Below are 12,250 nucleotides of genomic sequence, written 5' to 3' on the forward strand. Positions count from 1 at the left end.
CCTTGGACGAGGACATGTTGGGCGCTAAAAACCTGCATCTCGATCTCTTTCACCATTTGGAACCACTGGAACGGAGGGCTATGGTTTGGAGAATTAGGATTAGATGGCTAGTCTAAGTGAAGTAGTAGATGATTATTTAAAGAGGTTAAAACAATGTGAACGCAGTGGGGTTTGGATGCAAATGAAGACGAATGGGAGGTGAAGAAGCCGAGGAGAATCAGTTTCGAATGGAGAAGTAAATGGGAGAAGTGGCATGCAGGCAGTTGATTAGACGGCTAGGTAAACTAAATGAAAAGGCTATGCGGGGTAGACTGATGAGTCGTACTTGTTCGTGTACATGCCCATCGTTCCTGATAGGTGGGACCTATGCAAACAGATAAAAAAATGTGTCGTAGATTTTTTTTGAGCGTGTGAGTGGGAGACACAACATTCTCTCGTTAAGGAATACTCCCCCCGTTTAGGTGTGTATAAGTCACCTTATGAAAATCAGGTTTTCTCAAAACCTTTAGGCGTGGAACATTAACTTCCTGCTCGATCCCCTCCCAGCCTCGTTAGCCAGCGTTCTCTTCCTCTGTTGCCGCGTTCTACCTTTCCATTTTACCTCTTCTCAAGTGTGGAACGATCTGCATGCTGTCCTTGATGCACCAGAATGACCACTGCATGCATCACGGCAGGGTGTTGATTGGGCATGCACGAGAATTTGGTTCTGCTCGCAATATGGATGATACCTTAATGATGAAGTGAACAGGCATGCTAGCACGGGAGACCTATTTCTGCTATACAATACTGGAGTACTCATGTTCCTACTAGTAGTAGTAGTAGTAGTACAACTATGGTACACTTGATGGTCAAAATACTATTCATCCGGTCCTCACAGTGAAGTGACAACACCCTGCGCCTGACATTAGTCCAGGCGAGGCGGGGTGTTCGGGTTACCAAAGTCAGCCTCACCCTGTGCACTGTGCAGTCTGTCACCGCCGCTGTAGAGCACATTGGCGCTTCACCTCATCTCCCTCTCCCCTCCCATAGCACCACTCCATCTCCATCTCCTTCTCCGTCTCCGTCTCCATCTCACTATGCCCCTGTGTATCGTCGCCTCACACGCCTCCCCCAGTACCACTATTCCCTCGCTAGCCGCTCCAGCACCGACAGCCTTCTCCCTCGTAAATCAAGCACCCCAAAACCCCCACCTTCCAAACTCCTCCATGGCCGAACGCGAACCGCGTAGCATCCATATGATCCGCGATTGGAGCAATCTCCCCAGCGACATCCTCGACCTCTGTTGTTCGTGTATGGATATGTTGAGCGCCCTGCGGCTGGCTGCATGCTCGAGGGACATGCACACGGCCATCGTCGAAGCGAGGCCTAAGCTTTTCAAGACACCCTGCTTGCTGCTATCTGGTCTTGCGAGATTGGCTCGCCATGATACGGAGGCGTACATGATGCCCCTCGACTTCAATCCAATCTCCACTAGCCGAAACTTCTTTGCAAGTATGTAGTGGGTCACCGTACATCATTTTCATCGACATCGATCCGATCACCATCGCCCGAAACTTCTTGGCAGGTATGTACTGGGTCGGCATGAACTCCCAGTTGATGGCTGCCTTCAGAGAAGACGGTAAAAAGTTGGTGCTCGTGAACTTCCAGACCTCCCATGAGATTATCCTTCCTCCGTTGGATTATATAGAGTATTACCATCGCGGTCCAAGTCATCTAGATTACCACGTCAGTTGGACGGACCTTGTTTTGTAGAAGATTGTACTCTGCCAAGTGCCCACACGACATGCGAATTACGCAGACTTCAAGCTAATTACCTTGTTCGACCGTGGACTCGCCTATCTTTACGCTGGTGCCTTCTTTAGCTGGAGACAACTCAGCTCACAGTGGATCATCATCAAAGTTGATACACACTTCTGTGATGCTATTGAACACAATGGCATGCATCATCTACGCGATCAATAAAAGCAGATGGCACCATGTATTGCTGGGACGGCGCGTGTAAGTTGTTTTTGTCTCATGTTAATGATGACGCCATGACACTGTTTGAACTTTTTGTGATGATTGGCATATCCCTGTTTGAGCAGAATTTGAGTATAACTATGGCAATGTATTGGAGACGCCGTAAATCAGCTATATTTGGAATGAGTTAATTCATGTGATTGTGACCATGTCATTACAGCCAATTTGTACCCTGAATAATCAAACGGTTAGGAATATATGGATATTATCCTTATTTTACAGTAATCTATATACTACTACTAAATATGAGTGTGTAACAATGGCCATGTTAGTTTCCTCATTTTCATGATGTAGAAACATGCACCACACTGTTGGTTTCATCTAACCATACATTAGGGAAGTAAATGTGCATATGGAGAACTCTATATTTGGAAGTAGTGAAATCCTGCAATGCTTACCATGTGTACATACCTATATTCGCCCTTCCGCAATCAATGGCTAGAATAATATCCTCACAAATTTTTTTCCCACAGAACACGAGTATATAACAATGCATGGTCTGTTAGTTACCTTGAAAAATTTGTTTTTGAGGACAGAACATGATTACATAACATGCATGACATGGTAGTTTCCTGTGAAGAATCGATTGCGAGATAACATGAGTATAACCATGCATGGCACTTCTATATTTTCGAACCGAGTATACATTTCCCTGTATTTTCCTCCCAGTTCCAACAGGGACATATCAATGTTGTTTCTTGCATTATCCTACTCATACTCTGAACAATGCTGATCTTACATTAACAATGCATGTCCTTTTTGATATGATCTAGTGTTCCTATAGTTACTGCCCTTTGTAATCACACCACCTTTGCCAAAAACAGGGAAGCACAACAGGTTCCTTGCTCGATCAGACGACGACAAAAGACTGATGATCATTCGAACACATGAGCCAAAAAAGTTATATTGCAAAAACCCCACTATATACAAGCACCATGTAATACATGAGTATCCGGACAGTGGTTGTTAAGTCTATGAGCAGGATACCAGCTTGTTGGGGCCTTTAGGATTTTTTTAGTTGGAGGCGAGTAAACAGCCTTGGTTCACACTCTCTGTTTCTCAGAATCAATTATCTGATTAACCAGGAGATCACCGTTGGCAAGGACCTTGAGGGCAGAGAGGTTCTGTTCGCTATGGAAAACTGTGTCTACACGGCGAGCCGTAGGAGTTCGGGAGCAAACTCCCCTGATTGTCAATGATGCATCCTGTAGCCAAAAGAAGGTGAGAATGACAAAGGCATCCGGATTAACTTTGATCCTTGGATGTCTCAATTACGATAGGCAGTGATGTGGTTCAAGCCTTCAGGTTGATAGGTAATTGGGATGTTGCATCGAAAGGGTGGAGTACTGGTGTCTCCGGATCACTGGTCGCTGAAGCGGGGCTGCAAATTATGATGGTGTTGGATCATCTCTTCGAATGACTTTGTTGTCTTTGCTGCTGGTTCTGGATGGGTAGTTCTTTCTTTTGTTATGCATATTCCTTGTCATTTGGTCATCCTCGTCTATGTCACTCTTACTATGTAATAGTTGCTTCTGTTTAGAATGTCATTCACGTCTGGATCACGAGAGTCTGAGTGCTTCAGATGGGTGCATTTTGGTGGTGTAGCAAGACTTCTTATGAACTATCATGTCTTGCTGTTTATGTCAGTAGTAGTCACTAGTCAGTGTTTGAATGTTGTATATATCGTTGTTTCGAACTCTTTATTGTCTCGAACTACTGGTGGGCTAAATGAGGGCATCACCATTCTCTAGTGTTCAGAGTATATCTCCTTTTTGCAAGTTATATAATTTCAGCTCAGTGTATTTTCGATGATGTACACTTGTTTGGGCCAGTGAGGTGTCGTTGAATATGGGCCGAGTAGTAACGCAATGCCAAACAGGTCAATTATGACTCTCAGGCCGGGCTCTCAAAAGATCATGAACAAAAAAGGTTGGGCTGTCCAAAAAAGAAAGAATAAGGACTCTTAGGCCGACATGTGGGTGCCACCGGTGTTTTCGTGCGCTTGTGCGCCGACAGCATATTGGCGCGTGCTCGAAATTCATGCTACCTTTTCATCCCCAGTCTCCCGCCCCTCCCCCACCTCTGGAATCTCGATTCCTACTCCAGTTCCCCCAAATCCCCCTCCTGTACTCCCTATACTCAAGCGCACTATCATGTCGCCGGTCAACACGGATCTCCGAGACAGAGATCCTGAGGTCCGTCCTGCCTTCGGTCGTTGCGTGCTGTTGCTCAACAGTGGCATGGCGGCGCTTGATGACCAGTTTGCCGGCAAAGTGCTGATGGTAACCATCAACGGCGACCGGCCTCCCATCTTGTCGGACGACCTTGTCAAAGCTCTTGGCATTGCGCACAACATCCAAATAAGTGACTTGCTCATCAAAGTCTGTCCGCCACCGGCTGATTTCTTCGTCAGGTTCCGGACAACTTTCGACTTTAGTCGTGTGTTCGAATCTTCCCGGCATTTGTTCTGCGATGGCGCGCTTGTGAGCTTTGATCGGTGGCACCCAGGATGGGGCTCGGTGCCCTCTGAGCTTGAGTTTTTAACAAAGCTTACCTTCCACGGCATGCCTCAACGTTCTTGGAACAGTGAGTCCATGAACGAGCTTATCAACGACCTTGGAGGACAGCTGGGCTCCGACGGTTATGGCATGGATGAAGAAGCCGTCCACCATACCGAAGGTGATTGGTGTTGAGATACCGGTGCATGAACCGAGGTTGTACTATTCGTCGCCACCAAGGCCGCCGCGAACCATGCTAGGGATGTACCTGTAACGAGTATTCGTGCATGTCGAAGAAGTGGTCAATCCATCAATCGAAGTCCTGCCGCCGCCGCTGGTGCCAGGGTCCGTCGACGACGTCCATTACAGGAGTCAACGTCAGACTTTCCCCGTGTTGCTCGGAACGATGGATGGCACAAGGCCTACTCCATCACGTGGCAGAGGCCACTGCTTCTTTGGGAGAAGAGGCAGGGCTGGCTGCCTAGATGTGCTCTAATTTGAGGTAACAACTGAATCTTGTTAGATACTAGTTAAATCCGAGCTATGGGTGTGAAGCACTGATATGCCAGTACATTCGATTGTGACCTGTTCTAATTTTGTACCTGAACTTTTTTTAGAAAGGGTTGTACGTTAACTTAATGTGCTAGCAGAACTTATTGTGTTGTCTGTCTGTTTTCTTTGCACAGCATTCAAGATATTTCCCCGTCATTGATAAAGACGATGAACTGTTATGTATGACTTCGTTGGTTTCAACATAGCCCTACCCGTAGCGATCCACTGCTTCCATCCTGATTGTGCCGCCTGCGTGAAATTTTTGTATGCAAGTTCAGTGTGCTATGATGTTCTATATGATTGTGTCAACTATATAAGTTTTTACTGAGCATCAACAATGGATATGGCTGAAAGATGTATTTACGAGCATCGACCGATGGGTCTCTCTCTCTCTCTCTCTCACACACACACACACACACGCGCGCGCGCACACGCACAAGTGGGACCCATTGAATTATTTATTTGCTCGTGACAGCTTTTAATTAGGTTCCACTGTAATCTAACTTTTTTCTTAAGTTATTAATTGAGCTCAGTGACTTCAAAAAGTTGTACAACAGCCTTGTTTGGGCCTTTCCGGCGTTGCTGAATGTGGGCTGAGTAGCCATGTTAGGTTGTACTGTACTACACAGGCCTTATTTTTCAACATCAGCAATGCAACTGGACCGACAGTTGTACACAATATCCGGGTCAACTTGTTATTCTCTGCCCCGCTGGGCTGCAAACTTCCCTAGGAGGTACGCATTAGGCTTAACAAGAAAATTGACTTTAAGAAATAATAAATGGGATGTAATTGTAATAACTGGGCAGTAACTATGCACCAAACACGTAATTAGTTTAAAAAATATATTATTTTTGGAATTTGACAATTTTAATTTCATTACTTGTTGCGTGCGCAATATTTCGTTGGATTTTAACGTAATACAACTTATTTGAAATTATATTTAACCTGACTAGAAATTCTGGATAAAAATATTTCGGATCCCATCAAAATGTGGGAAGTTTTTTTCTGAATTCTGTTTTGAGCGGTTGTTTGAAATTATTAATCGTTGTCCTAGCTAGAAGTTGGGTTGTACTTTTAACAAATAATGGGTTGTAGTAAATTCCATTAGAATTAAAAAATGGGTTGTACATTCTTACAAATCACAAATGGGCTATATGTTCTCTGCCAAATTCGAGTTGTGGGCCTGCTAAGTTGACGCGTAACAAGGGCTTTCTAAACTTAGTCAATATAAACGATTCTAGCTGTAGTGATCGTACGATGTTCATCCAACGGCCGTAGTGCTTCTTCAACCTCTGGTCTTCTTGGTCCAACCGCCCAAAGCAGCGCCGGTCATGCCGCGTGCTCCTGCCTCCCGTGGCCGGCTGTGATGCCGCGGAGGCCTCACCGCCCCGTACTACTCCCACCGCTGGCCAAGCCATCCCTCTACTCACCCACACCCCCTGTTATTCTGCGGCGACGGCAGCCTCACACCGCAGCCGCACAAGTGAACCATTGTACTCCTCTCCGCGTGGGCTTCCACTGCTACGTCTTCCCCAGCTCCACGCCGTCCCCTTCCTAGGCCTCGTCGTCATCCATCGCCCTGGTGCTCTCGGCAAGGCATGGTCAATGTGGTCAACGACCGACTTCCATCGGAAGAGTACTGTACGTGGAGAGGCTGACAGCTGGTGTAACACCCACGATGCGGCTATATCTCCCACGTGTCGAAGCACGACTTAGAGGCATAACCGCATTGTGGTTTTTGTCGCAAGAAGGGTCATCTCCACACAATCCCATGTAATGAACAAGAATGGGATAAAGAGTTGGCTTACAATCGCCACTTCACACAATGAACATATGATAAATCGTACATCATTCAGAGTACACACATAGTCCGACTACGGACGAAGCCAAAAGAAAAGAAGATAACCCAACTGCTAGATCCCCGATCGTCCCAACTGGGCTCCACTACTGATCAGCATGAAACAAAACATAGCAACAACTAAGATCTTTGTTGAGCTCCCATCTGAGCTCGGTTGCGTCACCTGTACTGGTATCGTCGGCACCTGCAACTGTTGTGATAGTATCTGGTGAGTCACGAGGACTCAGCAATCTCAAAACCCGCGAGATCAAGACTATTTAAGCTTATAGGTAGGAAGTGGTAAAGCGGTGAGGCTGCAGCAGCGACTAAGCATATATGGTGGCTAACATACGCAAATAAGAGCGAGAAGAGAGCAAATGGAACGGTCGTGAAGCTAGCAATGATCAAGAAGTGATCTTGAACTCCTACTTACGTCAAATATAACCCAAAACCGTGTTCACTTCCCGGACTCCACCGAGAAGAGACCATCATGGCTACACACACGGTTGATGCGTTTTAATTCAGATCTTGTGTCAAGTTATCTACAACCGGACATTAACAAATTCCCATCTGCCTATAACCACAGGCACGGCTTTCGAAAGATTATACCCTGCAGGGGTGTCCCAACTTAGCCCATGACAAGCTCTCGCGATCAACGAAGGAATAGACCTTCTCCCAGGAAGACCCGATCAGACTCGGAATCCCGGTTTACAAGACATTTCGACAATGGTAAAACAAGACCAGCAAAGCTGCCCGATGTGCCGACAAATCCCGATAGGAGCTGCACATATCTCGTTCTCAGGGCACACCGGATGAGACATCCTACGAGTAAAACCAGCCCTCAAGTTTCCCCGAGGTGGCCCCGCAGTCTACTCAGTTCGGACCAACACTGGAAGGAGCACTGGCCCGGGGGGGTTAAAATAAAGATGACCCTTGAGTCTGCAGAACCCAAGGGAAAAAGGCTTAGGTGGCAAATGGTAAAACCACGGTTGGGCCTTGCTGGAGGAGTTTTATTCAAAGCGAACTGTCAAGGGGGTCCCATAAATCACCTAACCGCGTAAGGAACGCAAAATCCGGGAACATAACACCGGTATGACGGAAACTAGGGCGGCAAGAGTGGAACAAAACACCAGGCATAAGGCCGAGTCTTCCACCCTTTACCAAGTATATAGATGCATTAATTAAATAAGAGATATTGTGATATCCCAACATAATCCTGTCCATCATGGAGCAATCTTCAACTTCACCTACAACTAACAATGCTATAAGAGGGGCTGAGCAAAGCGGTAACATAGCCAAGCAATGGTTTGCTAGGAGGGGCGAAAAAGGTTAGAGGCTGACATGGCAATATGGGAGGCATGGTAAACAAGGGATAGGCAGCGCATCATAGCGATAGAACGAAGTAACTAGCAAGCAAAGATAGAAGTGATATCAAGGGTAATGGTCATCTTGCCTGAGATTCCGCTAGGAAGCAGAACGAGTCCATGAAGAAGACAAACGGACGTAGTCGAACGAATCCTCACAACTCCGGAACAAAACCAAAGCTAACGAGAGAAGCAAACCGGAAAGAAGCAAACAACATGGTAAACACACAAGCATAGTCAAGGCATGATGCACAATCAAGTATGATGCATGTCCAGTTTAATAATGCATGGCATGGCAAAGTGAAGCAAACAACACTACAATTTAAGTGGAGCTCAATATGCAATGAGTTGCATATTGACGGAACACCACATCAATTATTTAGTTCTCTCTCAGTTAGGTACTCAACAATATTAAGTGTTATTAAACATGGCAAGAGGTGGAGCATAAATAAACTAACTATTTAGGCAAGTTTAAGTGAGGCCGGAAACAACAAACAACAATTCCGGAAAATCCCCATGTCATTTAGTAATCTAATGCAACAACAATTTTTTAAGCATTTAAATGTTGTTAACATGATGCGGATGACATATACAAGTTTATGCTTTTTTTATGGAAATGTTGACATGAGCATGTTATGAAGCATTAGTCGCCATGGCGGAATGAAAAGGATGCCACGGCGGCGAAATAGAAATGGTGCCACGGCAACATATCCGAAAATGATGCCACGGCAACATATCGGTTCCGGTAGCTCATGGAGATACCGGTGCAAAGGAAGTGGGCGTGAGCGTGTCGTGCAAGGATGGTGGGGTGCCCCCGGATTCCGGGTTCCCACGGGACGGCAGCATGGAAAACGAGTGACAATTTGGACACGGTGCAAACATACGGTTCATCTCATACATGCATGGGCATCTCATCGCGGTCGTCTCAGGTTATACCTTTGAAGCGAGCGTTTTCGGGGCGGATCGAGTTCGATACGATGTAGAGGAAGTAGACGTTCTCGGGTCGTCGTGGGAAGTAGTTGTTCACGGCGACAGTAGAGGTACATATCATAGTGGAAGTAGTTGTTCATGTCCCATGGATGTTCGGGGCCCACGGGGTCTTCGAGGGTCGACGGTAGTGGTTCACGGACGTCGTGGAACTAGTCGTACACAGGTCTTCGAGCGACGGTAGATGGTACACGTTTTTCGTAGATGTACATGTCGGCGGTAGTTGTACTTGGCGAAAATCTGAAGATGGCCTTGGCGGATGCAAGCAGCAGCACAGGTGTGACGCCCCCGATTCAATCGTACACTAATCATGCACGCAAATGTGTACGATCAAGATCAGGGACTCACGGGAAGATATCACAACACAACTCTAAAACATAAATAAGTCATACAAGCATCATAATACAAGCCAGGGGCCTCGAGGGCTCAAATACAAGTGCTCGATCATAGACGAGTCAGCGGAAGCAACAATATCTGAGTACAGACATAAGTTAAACAAGTATGCCTTAAGAAGGCTAGCACAAACTGGGGTACAGATCGAAAGAGGCGCAGGCCTCCTGCCTGGGATCCTCCTAAACTACTCCAGGTCGTCGTCAGCGGGCTGCACGTAGTAGTAGGCACCTCCAGTGTAGTAGTCGTCGTTGATGGTGGCGTCTGGCTCCAGGGCTCCAGCATCTGGTTGCGACAACCAGAAAGAAAGGAAAGGGGAAAAAAGGGGGGAGAAAGCAACCGTGAGTACTCATCCAAAGTACTCGCAAGCAAGGATCTACACTACATATGCATGGGTATATGTGTAAGGAGGCCATATCAGTGGACTGAACTGCAGAATGCCAGAATAAGAGGGGGATAGCTAATCCTGTCGAAGACTACGCTTCTGGCAGCCTCCGTCTTGCAGCATGTAGAAGAGAGTAGATCGAAGTCCTCCAAGTAGCATCTCCAAGTAGCAACTCCAAGAAGCATCTCCAGTAGCATCGCATAGCATAATCCTACCCGGCGATCCTCTCCTCGTCGCCCTGTAGAAAAGCGATCATCGGGTTGTCTGTGGAACTTGGAAGGGTGTGTTTTATTAAGTATCCGGTTCTAGTTGTCATAAGGTCAAGGTACAACTCCAAGTCGTCCTGTTACCGAAGATCACGGCTATTCGAATAGATTAACTTCCCTGCAGGGGTGCACCACATAACCCAACACGCTTGATCCCATTTGGCCGGACACACTTTCCTGGGTCATGCCCGGCCGCGGAAGATCAACACGTCGCAGCCCCACCTAGGCAAAACAGAGAGGCCAGCACGCCGGTCTAAACCTAAGCGCACAGGGGTCTGGGCCCATCGCCCATAGCACACCTGCACGTTGCGAGGGCGGCCGAAAGCAGACCTAGCCTAGTGGCGTTCCAGTCCAATTCGGCGCGCGCCGCTCCGTCGCTGACGTCTGAAGTGCTTCGGCTGATACCACGACGTCGGGATACCCATAACTACTCCCGCGTAGATGGTTAGTGCGTATAGGCCAGTAGCCAGACTCAGATCAAATACCAAGATCTCGTTAAGCGTGTTAAGTATCCGCGAATGCCGAACAAGGCCAGGCCCACCTGTCTCCTAGGTGGTCTCAACCTGCCTTGTCGCTCCGCCACAAAGTAACAGTCGGGGGCCGTCGGGAACTCAGGCCCACCACTACCTGGATGGAGCCACCTGCCCCTTCAGCCCCCATCTCCAAACAGTATCACCAGTAATGTAACAGTGTAAAATATATAGTATATGCCCGTGATCACCTCCCGAAGTGATCACAGCCCAGTAGTATAGCATGGCAGATGGACAAGAGTGTAGGGTCACTGATGGAACACTAGCATCCTATACTAAGCATTTAGGATTGCGGGTAAGGTATCAATGACTGTAGCAGCAATGAGAGGCTATGCATCAGAATAGGATTAACGGAAAGCAGTAACATGCTACACTACTCTAATGCAAGCAGTATAGAGAAGAGTAGGCGATATCTGGTGATCAAAGGGGGGGGCTTGCCTGGTTGCTCTGGCAAGAGAGAGGGGTCGTCAACTCCGTAGTCGAACTGGTCAGCAGCAGCGTCGGTCTCGTAGTCTACCGGAGAGAAGAGGGGGAAGAAATAATGAATACAGAGCAAACAAAGCATCACAAAATATAACAAGGCAATACGCGGTGTTCGGTGTGCCCTAACGCGGTAGTAGGTGATACCGGTGAAGGGGGGAAAACATCCGGGAAAGTATTCCCGGGGTTCCGTGTTTCCGGGCAGAGGAGCCGGAGGGGGAAAGTTGCGAGTTTGATAGGTTAGGGGTGTGTGGCGGACGAACGGACTGCATATCCGGATTCGTCTTGTTGTTCTGAGCAACTTTGATGTTTTTTACATCCGATCTACGGTTTATTTTATATTAATTTCCAAAGTTTTTAATTCATTTTTAGAATTAACAGAATTAATTTAATTTAAAATTGCCATTATGATGTCAGCATGAGGTCAGCGTGGTGTCATCAGTCAACCAGTTAGTTGACTTAGCCAAACTGACAGGCAGGTCCCACATGTCATTGGCTGAAGACTAATTATCTGTTAACTTTTAATTAGCAGGTTTAATTAGAGTTAATTAGTTAACTAATTAGGGTTAGTTAAGTTAATTACTGTTTAATTAAGCTAACAGGTTAATTAGATTAATTAATTAAGGTTAATTAACTTAATTAAATTAATTAATTAATTAAATTTGTTTTTATTTTAATTATTGTTTTATTTATTTTTATATACTTTTTTTAACGTTCTGGGGGCGGGCCCCCCTAGTCAGTGGCCCGGGGGCCTTAGCGGGCACAGGGCGGTGCGGGTGCGGGTGCGGGTGCGGGCGTGAGCCCGACTGGGCACTGGGCACCCGTGCCCGAGGCCACCGCAGCGAGGGCGCGAGGCCCAGCTGCGTCGGCGGCCTCGCTCGACAGCGGCAGGGGGCGGGGAGCAGGGGAGGCCCCGGACGGCGACGGCCCTGGCGGGCACG

The sequence above is a fragment of the Triticum dicoccoides genome, chromosome 3B, assembly GCF_002162155.2.
Source record: "Triticum dicoccoides isolate Atlit2015 ecotype Zavitan chromosome 3B, WEW_v2.0, whole genome shotgun sequence".
In the NCBI taxonomy this organism is placed as follows: Eukaryota; Viridiplantae; Streptophyta; class Magnoliopsida; order Poales; family Poaceae; genus Triticum; species Triticum dicoccoides.